The following is a 13,385-nucleotide window of genomic DNA, read 5'->3' as shown; positions in this document are numbered from 1 at the left end:
CTGAATGACCAGAATGGAGGTCAATCATCTGCACTTCATTCAAGACCCTTATTTCCTTGGATAACGTGTGATATTTGGAATAACTATTTAAAAGGACCTTTCAGCTTATTTTTTTTTCAACTTAAACCGAGTACCTACTCTAATTGGTCTCTCTCCACTGATTCATTTTCTTCTGTGCCCCTCTCTTCCAATGTTGTATCCCCTGATAAAAAAAAGATGCAAATTTTGCCTTCAACCAACTGGGCGAATACCATGAAACATCTCTGTAGGTGCAGTTGTGTTTGGATTGTTCGTCATTGGAGGAGAAAATGCCCACAGAGATGTTCTGTGTTATACACCCAGGTGGTTGAAGAGAAAATTTGCACCTTTTTTCCTAGGGTTATAACTTTGCAATGGAGGGGCACAGAAGAAAATGAAAACCTGTTCCAGAATCAGTAGAGCAGCACTAATGGGAGGCGGTTAGTTAGCAGAGGACCCGCAGTTCATCAGTATGATGTGGGTAGTGAAGTCCTGTCAAAAAAACAGAGAGGAAGATTAGGAGCTGCTATGTTGACGTGACATTACCGGAAGCAGGAGAATCACATGCAGGAGCGGTCATGATGGTTCTGAGCCAGAACAGCATCATAGTTGTGGTCACTGTTGGACATTTTGCATTGGTGTCCTCGAGCTTCAGATACCTTCTTTGTGCATGTTCCAAGGTCATACATTTTTACTTGATGCAGGTCATCGATGTGTTGAGGTTACCCTTGCTATAATCGAACCCTGACCGGTGTCATCACCAAGTATGTAACTCAATACCATTTCTGGTGTCCTAGATTTTCAGAAAAGAATATCGATTTCAGGAATAGACTGCAAACTTTTATAGTTTCCCTTTATTCCCACTAATAGCTTACAACTTCTATCCCCCAGGTTTTTGGCATACGCATTATCTATATGACATATTGTAGACATGATCAGCCGTACTATGGAAAGACTGCAAAATGTTCTCAAATGTTTCAAGCTGTTTGTCTTAGCCCAAGAGAAGTGATTGCACTTAAATCACTAGATTCAGGAGTAAAATGCACCTTAATATCATTCTTCTCCAGGTCTCCGTGCATCTCCCAGAGCGGCTTATGTATGTCAGACTATTATGTAAATCAAGCTCATCTGGGATCAGTGTAAAAGACATTATCGTTGGCCCCGTGCCCAATCTAGCAATATGGTTAAAATCAATGTGTCCCCTGACATTTGCTTTCCAGAATTGTGCTGTGGCTAGTAGTATTTCCTCATTCATTTGCAGGGTATAATTAGGTTGGCCAAAACCCAGAAATTGGCTAATTTTACTCACCACGTTGGTCTACAAAGTACCTGGCATCCCAAAAATAGGTCAGGAACAAAGAGACGGTAGTTTACGCATGAATCTTTATTTCACGTGGATGCATTTAGGGGACGATAGCTGGAAAACCAAATCTAATGAGACAGATCAGCGCTGCTACGTAATTAGATGATTGAAATAAAACCACAGAAAACTTTGGAATTTGGAAAAAATAATTAGTATTGCTTACCATACTAGGGAGTAAGTGGTCCCAAAAATGTTTTCAGCCGATGCATGTATTTTAATAAATGAATTGAGTTGCTTTAAACAAAACTAATTTGCAAAAAGTTGCAATGTTTTCTAAAATCACCGGGCCGTCAGTGACCACCATGGAACAGAGAAAAAATGGTAGTGACGGGTAGGAGCTGGATGGCAACGATGATCACGACCTGCGATTGATGGGTTCACTCTCTAAATCCCCTGCGTAGAAAAACCTGTTGGGTCAGAGTTGTGAACAAATATAAAATCAAAAGAAATGGCAGATGCTCTCCGAGCTTTACTGCCAATGTCTGACAGGTGTCGTCTAGTTCTAATTTTAAGGAGTCCAGTGGTGGTGAACACTATATATTGTAATCTGCAAATATTGAATGAAGCCAAAAAAGTGGTGTTACAATTGACGTATAGTATAATTTTTACTATCAGAAAAGGAGGAAAAATATTTAGAATTTTGCTTAACTGAACAGCAGGTGCAAATCTTATGTTATGTGTCGAGCTCCAGCCGTTGCACAGGGGGAATCTTGAACCACCTCTGCTGCGGTCCCCCATTCTTCTCCAGCCGCAGTGGAGTCTGCTCAGCGGAGACGTCAGTCCCAGCATCTGGCTAGGGCAGATACTCTGCATTTGGTTACTGCTGCTCTTCCAGGCTCGGCCATTGTAGCCAGTACTGGTCAGTGGCGAGCAGACGTCTCGGGGACCAAGTCCTGCTTTTCCCCTTCTGAGCATGCCCAAGGAAGGTCCTCTCATTGGAGGTCGGGGGTCACACGCTCAGGTCCTGTAGCAGCTCCCATTCGTCCTCTAGGAAGGTCTTGAAGTTGCTGCAGCTATAAAAGGTTTGCATGGCAGCATGGCCATGCGCTAGTATCATTTGTGTTTTGTGCTTGTCGCCAGTAATACTCTGCCACTCAGGCTACACGTGGAGAGTGTCCGTTAGCCGTGGAAATTACATAGACAGGCAGCTAGCGTCAGTAGGGGCAATTAATCGCTTGGCTTAGCATCTGGTTCCTTCATGTCTGCGGTTAGCACAGAAGAGTTGCGGAGCAAGCACAACCCTAGTTAGGATTTTAGTCCCACTAATTATTTCACAACTCTGTGAAGTAAGGCTGGGTTCACACTGCATTGTGTGAACCCGTTTAACGGACTACGTTACACCGCGGCATAACGCGGTGTAACGTAGTCCGTTAACGCCGCCATTACAAGCAATGGCGAGCGCATCGCTAGCACACGCCCACAATGGGCGTGCGCTAGCGATGTGCCGTCATTGAGTGACGGACCCGAGATGCCGCCTGCAGCGTTTTCGGGTCCGTCACTGCTAGCTTGCCGCTAGCGCAGATGGAGCTAGCAGAAGATCCATCTGCGCTAGCACTGTGCAAGTGCCGGCACTTGCGTTAGTGCAGTCCGTTTAACGGATATGTTGAACGGACTGCACTAACGTAGTGTGAACCTAGCCTAACAGGGTCCATGCTGATACTGACCGAGTGACGGAACTCGTGTCTAATCTGACATTGTACCGCCATATAGGGCTGCCATTTCTCTAGCAGCAGTCTTCTCTCCTGCCCGGTGGACCTATAACAACTCATATATTTACTCGGTGCGTTCCGCCAGCCGTAACAGAATACTAGCGCCAGGGTCTGGCTAGTAAATGGCGGACGATCAGCATCTACAATGGTACATCCAGCAACAGGAGGCTAGGTTGTCGGCTCTTGAACGCACAACCTCGGCTGTGGATGTCACCGCAGTCGCTGTACAGGCTGCTAGCGTAGCTGCAGCCAGTTTGTCCTCTGCCACCCCTGCTCCGACTTTATCTCCACTCCCGCTACCAGACAAGTTTGCTAGTGACAGTAAGCTTAGTCGGGGATTCGTGAGCCAGTGCACCATACATCTAGAGCTCTTGGCTGCACGTTTTCCTATGGAACGGGCTAAAGTGGGATTTATCATATCCCTTCTGTCGGACAGGGCGTTGGAGTGGGCAACATCGCTGTGGGAGCATGATGATCATGTGGTACAGAGTGCTCCTCACTTCCTGAACTCTCTGAAACAGGTCTTTTTGGGACCTCGTATCACCCATGATACGGCGCTCCAACTGCTGGCATTAACACAGGGCTCTTCCATGGTCAGCCAATTCGCCATCCACTACCGGACTTTGGCATCAGAGCTGGAGTGGCCGGATAAAGTCCTTATCCCAGTGTTCTAGAAGGGACTGGCTGACCATGTGAAGGACACCTTGGCCACAAGGGAGATTCCCCGTACACTGGAGGAGCTCATAACTATATCCACCTGCATTGACCTCCGTTTTAGCGAGCGGAGGTTGGAGCGGATCCAGTGTAGGCAGAGGTTCCAGTTGGCTCCTACCTTTGCCAGTCCTCTGGAATCTCCTGTTCAGGCGTCTGACTCCCATGAGGCCATGGAGGTTTCTCGAACGGGACCTAAGTCCCGGGCCGCTCGAGTACCCGTGGTCTGTAATATCTGCCAGCAGTTTGGACATTATGCCAATACATGTCCTCAGCGGTCGGGAAACAATCGCGTCTAGTAACCATAGGAGGAGGTTCACTAGACACAGCGGCATTTTCCTCCAAACTTTCCTTTTTAGAGGACAATCACTTTAGGCTCTTCCACTCTTACAGTCGAGCTTTGTGTGGACTCTGGTGCAGAGGGGAATTTTATGTCCTCTGCCTTTGCCCAACTCCACGCTATACCCCTGGTGATGCTTGCCAAGCCAGTGACTGTTCGAATGGTGAATGGGTCGACACTGCCCTCACAAATAACACACCAGACCATCCCTTTCACGTTATCTACTGTATGTCTCCTTCCCATCAGGAGATTATCTCCCTTCTTGTCATTCCCGAGGGAATAGACGAGATCCTACTAGCAATACCATGGCTACATTAATGCAGCGCCCCAGAGACCTGGTCGTTGCAGTAGTATCGCTCTGCCACTAAGGGGAGTGATGGTACGTCTGATGGCACTAAAGGAGTTCATCTGACCAGGTATCACCAGCACACATTACACTTCACACTCCGGCCACTAGGGGGAGCAAAAGGTTTTATTTACTAGGCCACTCCTCACACTGGTAAAACTAGGGGTTGGATAGGAAGTTAGGCAGAAGCTGACTGGGTTTTGTCCAGGCAACATCCCGTGGCAGGGGGTGTTGCGGGGAAGATTCAGTGGGGTCCCTGTCATGCGTGGGAACCTGGCAGGTACCTAGCGACTAGAACAGAACGTTACAGAACCGCGCCTGCACTACCCGCAGCGGTATCCTAAGAAAGAGACACGAAGCGAAGGATATTGTGGACAGTGAGAAACGAGATCAAGCACAAAGGAGAGCCAGTAGGAGTCGTGCCCGGAGAACGGCAACTGAGGCGCGTGGCCGGAACACCGAGGAAGTAACTGACTCTATGCCTTACTTCAAACTCCGCAGGACAGTTAATTATAGGTTGGCTGTCTACCTTACATCACCTAAGCAGACATAGGGGGCAACGCGTGGAGAGGGGTGTCTCTAGGGTCCCGGAAGAACTCCGAGCCTTCCCGTCAAACGGGTGCGTCCTAGCCATAACATACCTGGGGGACGGAGAACTATAAAGAACTGGAACGAATTAGAAAGAACAAGAATAGAAGTTGTGAGGACTATCCTGAATGCTCAGCAGGGAAGCACTACAACATACAGGCGCAAGTTGTAGGCAACGATTTCCACCTGCAAAGGGAACTCTGGATGTGCCTTCGGACCGGCCGGTCTCAGACAGCCCTGTTAACCGTGCTCTGGATTGCGGATCCTGAAGTCTTCAGTAAAGAGGTAAAGAGACTGCAACCTTGTGTCCTCGTTATTGACTGCACCTCACACCATCACCATCCACCTTACTGGGAAGCCCTGGGGACATACTTCACCTGTGGGAAGGTTCACCATCTAGCTGCCATCACATCACCCCAGTGGACCCCAAGCAGCGTCGGTCGCCTTGACCGAACACCACAGGTGGCATCACGAACCCTTGACAAACTACCATCACCCCTTTCATTGGACGCCCCTTAGCAGGGTCACGAACCGGGTCCAGCCACCGTGACAACCCCAGAACTGAGACAGAGAGGACCAGTACCGAGTAACCTGTGGCCCTGTGTCTGGGGGTGCTCCATTAACACTCCCCTCACATAGAGTGGTCCTCAGGGAAAATTTTGGGTTGGAGTGAATCTTGTAAGGGCAGATGTATGAGGGAATACATTCAGGTTGTCACTACAGAGGTACCCGCAGATCTTACTTCTCTACCCAAGTGCTATTGGTCCTATGCGGACGTGTTCTCCAAGAGGGCTGCGGAGACCCTTCCACCTCACCGTCCCTATGACTGTCCTATTGATCTCATGCCTGGAGCAGAGCCTCCCCGGGGTTGGGTCTATTCCCTCTCTCTCCCGGAGACAGAGGCTATGACTCAATACATCAGGAGAATTTGGCAAGAGGGTTCATTAGGAAGTCAGTTTCACCTGCAGGGGCGGGGTTCTTCTTCATGCAGAAGAAGAACGGAGAACTACGTCCATGCATAGATTACAGGGGTCTTAACGCCATCACCATTAAGAATAAGTTCCTTTGCCTCAGATATCTGAGCTCTTCGATAGGCTACGGGGAGCAAGGGTGTTCACCAAATTAGATCTGTGGGGTGCTTACAACCTGATTCGCATCCGTGAGGGGGACGAATGGAAGATGGCTTTTAACACCAGAGATGGGCACTATGAATATCTCGTGATGCCCTTCGGACTCTGTAATGCCCCAGCCATTTTCCAAGACTTTGTAAATTATATCTTCCGGGATATGCTCTCCACCTCGGTCGTAGTCTATCTGGATGATATACTCATCTACTCTCCAGATATTGACTCTCACCGGAGAGATGCTTGCAAAGTCTTCGACCTCTTACGGGCAAACTTCCTCTACGCCAAGTTGGAGAAATGTGTGTTTGAGCAGGAGTCCTTGCCTTTCCTTGGTTATATCATCTCCGCCCAGGGATTGGCTATGGATCCTGCCAAACTACAGGCTGTCATGGACTGACAGGAACCCCATTCTCTGAAAGCGGTGCAGCGCTTTATGGGGTTCATTAACTATTATCACCAGTTCATTCGGCATTTCTCAACTTTGGTAGCTCCCTTGGTAGCCCTCACCAAGAAGGGAGCAAATCCCAAATTGTGGTCTCTATTAAGTCTCATTTTGCTAGCGCTCCCATTCTACATCGCCCCGATGTAGATAAGCCATTTATAATGGAGATGGATGCCTCATCTGTTGGTGCTGGAGCAGTCCTCTTCCAAAGGTATGCTCAAGGTTGGAAGCATCCTTGCTTCTTCTTTTCCAAGACCTTCACACCAGCGGAGAGGAATTATTCCATCGGGGACAGGGAGTTGCTAACCATGAAGTTGGCTTTCTCAGAGTGGAGACATCTCTTGGAGGGGGCTCGCTTTCCCTTCCAAGTTTTCACAGACCACAAAAATTTGGTGTACTTACAGACAGCCCAAAGGCTAAATTCTCGCCAGGCAAGATGGTCCCTGTTCTTCTCCTGGTTCCATTTCACCCTCTATTTTCTCCCCGGGGAAAAGAACATTCATGCCGATGCTCTCTCTCGTTCCGCTGTGTCATCTGAGGAGGAGGAAGAGGAGCCTCGGCTTATTGTCCCTTCTGAGAGCCTGAGAACCGTGGCTCCGGTCTCGCTAGAGTCTGTGCCCCCGGGCAAGACTTTTGTACCATCACATTTGCGACCAGAGGTTCTCTCTTGGGCTCATTCATCCAGGGTGGGTGGACATTTTGGCACCAAGAGGACATCTGAGCTGCTGGCGAGGACATACTGGTGGCCGCATATGGCCCGTGACATCGGGGACTATATTCGGTCATGTGTCTCCTGCACCAAGAATAAGTCTCCTCGACAACGGCCAGCTGGGTTTCTTTATCCCCTGCTGGTGGCAGACAGGCCCTGGGAGATGGTCGGAATGGACTTTGTGGTGGGCTTACCCAAGTCCCGTGGCTGTACCATCATTTGAGTAATCACCGACCATTTCTCTAAAATGGTGCACTTGGTGCCTCTTCCACAGCTACCTTCTGCACGGGCCTTGGCAGCGTTGTTTATAAAACACATTTTCCGCCTACACGGTATGCCAGACAAAATTGTCAGTGACCGGGGTCCCCAGTTTGCGTCTCGGTTCTGGAGAGAGCTTTGTCGTCTACTCAGTATTGAGTTGAATCTCTAATTGAATGGGTTGGTAGAGAGGGCCAACCAGACCTTGGTCACATATCTGCGACATTTTGTATCAGCCAGGCAGGATGACTGGGCATCCTTGCTACTGTGGGCGGAGTTTGCGCTAAACAACACCGTAGCCGACTCCACTGGGCAGACCCCATTCCTCCTTAATTACGGTCAGCATCCGTGGGTTCCTGTGCCTATGCCCGTGTCTTCCGCCGACTCCAGGGTGGCAGACCGGGCTTTGGAGGCACGGGACATTTGGGACCACACTCAGTATGCTATCCGGGCCTCCAAGGAGAGAATGAGGTCCTCCGCCGATGCACACCGGCACCCCGCTCTGACCTTTGCTCCTGGCAATTTAGTGTGGCTCTCCGCCCGTAACATCAGGCTGCATGTTGAGTCGACTAAGTTTGCACCTCGATACTTGGGTCCCTTCAAGGTCCTTGAACAGGTTAACCTTGTGGTCTACCGTCTGGCCCTTCCTCCACACCTAGGTATCACCGACACCTTTCATGTGTTCCTCTTAAAGCCCGTACACATGTCACGGTTTTCCGAGTCATCTGCCAGGACATCGGGTTCATCTACATATGATTACGAGGTGAATGCTATCTTAGGGTGCAAGGTGGTACATGGCAAAACATTTTATTTGGTAGACTGGAAGGGTTATGGCCCAGAGGACAGGTCCTGGGAGCCTGCTGAGCACATTCGAGCTTTGCAGCTCATTGCTGCCTTCAAGCGTAGCGAGGTCCAAGGAGGGGGGCCAATGTTAGGTATCGAGTTCCCGCCGCTGCACAGGGGGAATCTCAAACCACCTCCGCTGCGGTCCCCTATTCTTCTCCAGCCACAGTGGAGTCTGCTCAGCGGAGATGTCGGTCCCAGCGTCTGGCTAGGGCAGATACTCTGTGCTTGGTTACTGCTGCCCTTCCAGGCTCTGCCATTGTAGCCAGTACTGGTCAGTGGCGAGCAGACGTCTCGGGGACCAAGTCCTGCTTTTCCACTTCTGAGCATGCCCAAGGGAGGACCTCTCATTGGAGGTGGGGGGTCACACACTCAGGTCCTGTAGCAGCTCCCATTGGTCCTCTAGGAAGGTCCTGAAGTTGCTGCAGCTATAAAAGGTTTGCATAGCCGCACGGCCATGCGCTAGTATCATTTGTGTTTTGTGCTTGTCGCCAGTAATACTCTGCCACTCAGGCTACACGTGGAGAGTGTCCGTTAGCTGTGGGAAATTACATAGACAGGCAGCTAGCATCAGTGGGGCAATTAGTCACTTGGCTTAGCATCTGGTTCCTTCATGTGTGCGGTTAGCATCGAAGAGTTCCGGAGCAAGCACAACCCTAGTTAGGATTTTAGTCCCACTAATTATTTCATGACTCTGTGAAGTAACAGAGTCCATGGTGATACTGACCGAGTGACGGAACTCGAGTCTAATCTGACATTGTACCGCCATATAGGGCCACCATTTCTCTAGCAGCAGTCTTCTCTCCTGCCCGGTGGACCCCGGGCTGCGGACGCACCTATAACAACTCATATATTTACTCGGTGTGTTCCGCCAGCCGTAACATCTTATGTCTCATAAGATTGTCACAGTAATGAATGCTTGGTGGAAGTTTCGGGATACTGTATAATTTGGGGGGCTTATATAACCATCTGGTTTGGTGACCCCAAAATTAAAGCCATGGGCCAATTAGTTTGAGAGCTTGAGATGCGGAAGTTCCTCCTGGGGTGGTAACCCTGGGATGCTTGGACTAGATGTGCACATTGTGCACAGAACTTCAAACTTCCCTCCTTTTGAGGACACATCCTTATACTGGGCCTTTTGGCTAGGATGAGAAATATTTAAGGTCCGATTAGTTTTTAAATTGAAAAAGCCTTCATTCTTTATTTTGATTGTTTCACTGTGTATCACTAGAGATTGGTCAAAACGACTTGCAGGACCAGGTCCAGCGGCCGAGTCCCTAATCTATGGCTGCTAGACAGGAGCGCTGAGAAATGCCTCCTACCTCCCATCATCCGTCCCTTTTCTTATGATTAGCCAGCTTAGCGCAGCATGACATGTGTATCAAATCGTAATGATGACATTGCACCAGGCTGGATAATCAATAGAGATGTTGGTGGTGGCCTGAAATAAAAGGCAGTTCGGAGGGCTTCTGTCCGATGACCACAAATCACTGACTTGGTCACTGGACCAGGTCAAGCGAATCGATTTACATAATCTCTATGTGTCAATGTTTTCAAGTGTCTTGACACAAGGATATTTTATGGTTGATTTTCCCGTATGGGTACCCAACTGATCTGTCTAGTGTGGCAAGTGTATGGCCATCAGGTTGCCACAAACTCCAGGTTCTCCTTCTCTGGGCTGACACCTGGCTCTTCTGCTCTTGGAAGAGCGTTGACCTTGACTGAGCTCCAAGTTCTACCAGGTTGACAACCCAGATAGATAATGAGCACATGACCAGCTCACCCTAATCACAAGAGAAGGAAGGCCTCCGGTTCCTGACTCTTATTGTTGCCCTGTCAAAGACTGTGTACTTTTGTATGGCTCTGTTCATTTTGTTAAGTGCACTCAGATGGAGAGCACAATCTCGGGTTCTTAAAAAATACCTCCTCTTTTCCCAGATAAAGTCACTGCCAGAAACTCTGTGGCTGAATCAAGCATTCATGTGTCAGGAAAAACAACCATCAGTCAAGTGATTATTCGGCCAACAGATATCCGATGTGTATGGCTATCTTGAGTCCTAGGACCAGCTGAGTACCTCAAACCTAACCAATCTCAAAGTATGCTATTCAGTTGATTATTTAGAACCAGGTCATTACAGGATACAAAGCAAATAAACAAAGTAAAGGTCATTCTAACAGATCCTTAGATTAGAAAATGTAAGCTTCCTCATGTTGTGGCTTCTCACAGCTGAAAAATGTGTCCAGATTATTTCCAGTTATCTCAGTGACTTCTACTTTAGACAACATTTAAAGGTTCTTGCAGAATTTTTCTGAGGCATGAAACTTTTTTTCCTCAATCTTGGATGCATGTAGAAACAAATAAGAAAGCCTGATGTATATGATGTCATTGTTTGTCACAGGTGTGCTCTCAAGATAAATAAGTCGCTGGGCAGGTGTGCTCAAAAACTTGATCCAAGATTTCCAACATCAAATGATGCCGTCGCTGCCCAAAAAATACTCATCCAGCAATTTCTTAAGTTGTTTACTTTGGACATTAGCGTATTGAAGATTAGCCAGAAACCTGACAGGATGGCCTGCAGCAAGACTCTGGATACGTTGCGTGATCCTAAGTAAAAAGCCGAAGAACAGTGCATTAATGACCACCAGAGGATAATGAAAACCATTCTTAGAAGGTATTTCGTAATATATGACTTTAGATGAAACACTTGAGTCAAATTTTTGAAAATTTGGACACTTTATGAGAATTTTAGGAATTAGAAATTAGGTGTGAATGGTCTAAAACTGCAATCACCACTCTACATAAGAAATCTGGGGACAGAGCAAGATCTTGTGAAGCCTACAGCCAGGTCCTCCTTCCCTCTCCTAAATGTTCATCAAACCCAGTATCTTCAGCATTGACCACAGTATGGCCTTTTGGCCAGTTGGTTATATAAAGTATTGTTTTAGTTGTTTTGATTGATTGGTTGTTGTGATTCATTGGTTGGTCCATCTCATTGGTTGTGATTGGTCCCATCAACGCTACTGTTCCACCCGGATCTCCAGAAACCTGAGTGCAATACCGAGAAAGAACGCTCTATGTTATGTATTTCTGAGGGCTTAAAGGGGTATTCTCAGGTTTGTAAGTTCTGCCCTATCCATGGTATGAGGATAACATCCCGATCACTGGTGGTTTGACCACAGGGAACCCTAGCTAATCTGAGATCTAGGGTTCTGGCAAACCTTTTGCATGATTCCATTCTTTGTTCTTGGGATTGGTGAAGGTTCCAGTGGTCAGACCCCCAACGATCAAGAATTTATCCATTATCTCATGGATAGTATATAACTACCAAACTTGAGAATACCTCTTTAACATGAATCTTCTAGGTCCAAATGCAATCTGTAGCAGGACCCTCACCTTCCTACCATGTGCTAAATCTGGAGTCATGTAATGGAGCAAAGTGGCACAAAGACCCAGGTGTAAATGGTCTACACTCTCTATTACTACAACCCTGCTTACAATATGCCATGCTTCATCACATGCAGCAAAACAGAGCGCTTACAGATATGTGATATATGCTCATAGAGAAACCATATAACACCACTCAAGAGTTTTTCTCAACTTTGCATGAATCCTTTTTGCCGTCCATTGATTTGCATAATAGTTTCACAAAATAATTTTAATGACTCATGCGGTGGTCGGTGGAAAAGTCATTTCTAAAAAAAATGTTTTCATCTTTCATTCTTTAGTACTTGCACTTCAAAGTCTGACAGTGGGGAGAAGGGCTCGCCGAAGTAAACAGTAATGCAAGAAATATAAGCAATTATATGTTATAAAATACCAGCTAAGCTTAGCATATATCATCTCTGTAGCCTATAGCCAGACTCTGATGAACAACTCAAGGTCACGCAATTATATTCCCAGCCAAAGAATACATTTTTCTTAAAAAGAAAATGGCAGATCAGGTTGCATAACACCTGAATGGAAGCTCCAATGAAGCTGTAAGTACATCATCTCCACCATACACTTTTTTTATACTGATAGTTAAAAAATAAGAGATCCAGTGGACAGCAGGGTCCTACAGAAACCAAAAGGCGCCGCTGGTTTTGTAAATACATTTGCATGAGGCCCAAAGGTTACCGTAGTGGAGCGCCCCCAGACACAGGGCCACAGGTTGCTCGGTACCGGTCCTTTCTGTCTCAGTTCTGGGGTTGTCACGGTGGCTGGACCCGGTCCGTGACCCTGCTAAGGGGCGTCCAATAAAAGGTGATAGGAGTCTGTCAAGGTTTCGTGACGCCATCTGTGGTGTTCGGTCAGGATGACCGACGCTGCTTAGGGTCCACTGGGGTGATGGAATGGCAGCTAGATGGTATACCTTCCCACAGGTGAAGTATGTCCCCAGGGCTTCCCAGTGATGTAGATGGCGATGGTGTGGGGTGCAGACAATAACGAGGACACAGGGTTGCAGTCTCTTTACCTCTTTACTGAAGACTTCAGGATCCACAATCCAGAGCACAGTTAACAGGGCTGTCTGAGACCGGCCAGTCCGATGGCACATCCAGAGTTCCCTTTACAGGTGGAAATCGTTGCCTACCAATAGCGCCTGTGTGTTGTAGTGCTACCCTGCTGAGCATTCGGTATAGTCCTCACAACTTCTGTTCTAGTTCGTTCGTTTGTTCGTTCTTTCTAGTTCTTTCTCTTTCTTTCTATTTCATTCCAGATGCTACTAGTTTCTCGTCCCCCAGGTATGTTATGGCTAGGACGCACCCATATGACGGGAAGGCTCGGAGCTCTTCTGGGACCCTAGAGACGCCCCTCTCCATGTGTTGCCCCCTATGTCTTTGTAGGAAGTTTAAGGTAGATAGCCAACCTATAATTGACTGTCCTGCGGAGTTTGAAGTAAGGCATGGAGTCAGTTACTTCCTCGGTGTTCCGGTCACCGGCTACGCGCCTCAGT

This window comes from Ranitomeya imitator, chromosome 8 (assembly GCF_032444005.1).
Source record: "Ranitomeya imitator isolate aRanImi1 chromosome 8, aRanImi1.pri, whole genome shotgun sequence".
In the NCBI taxonomy this organism is placed as follows: Eukaryota; Metazoa; Chordata; class Amphibia; order Anura; family Dendrobatidae; genus Ranitomeya; species Ranitomeya imitator.
The sequence above is the reverse complement of the archived record's forward strand: the minus strand, read 5'-3'. Positions refer to the sequence as shown.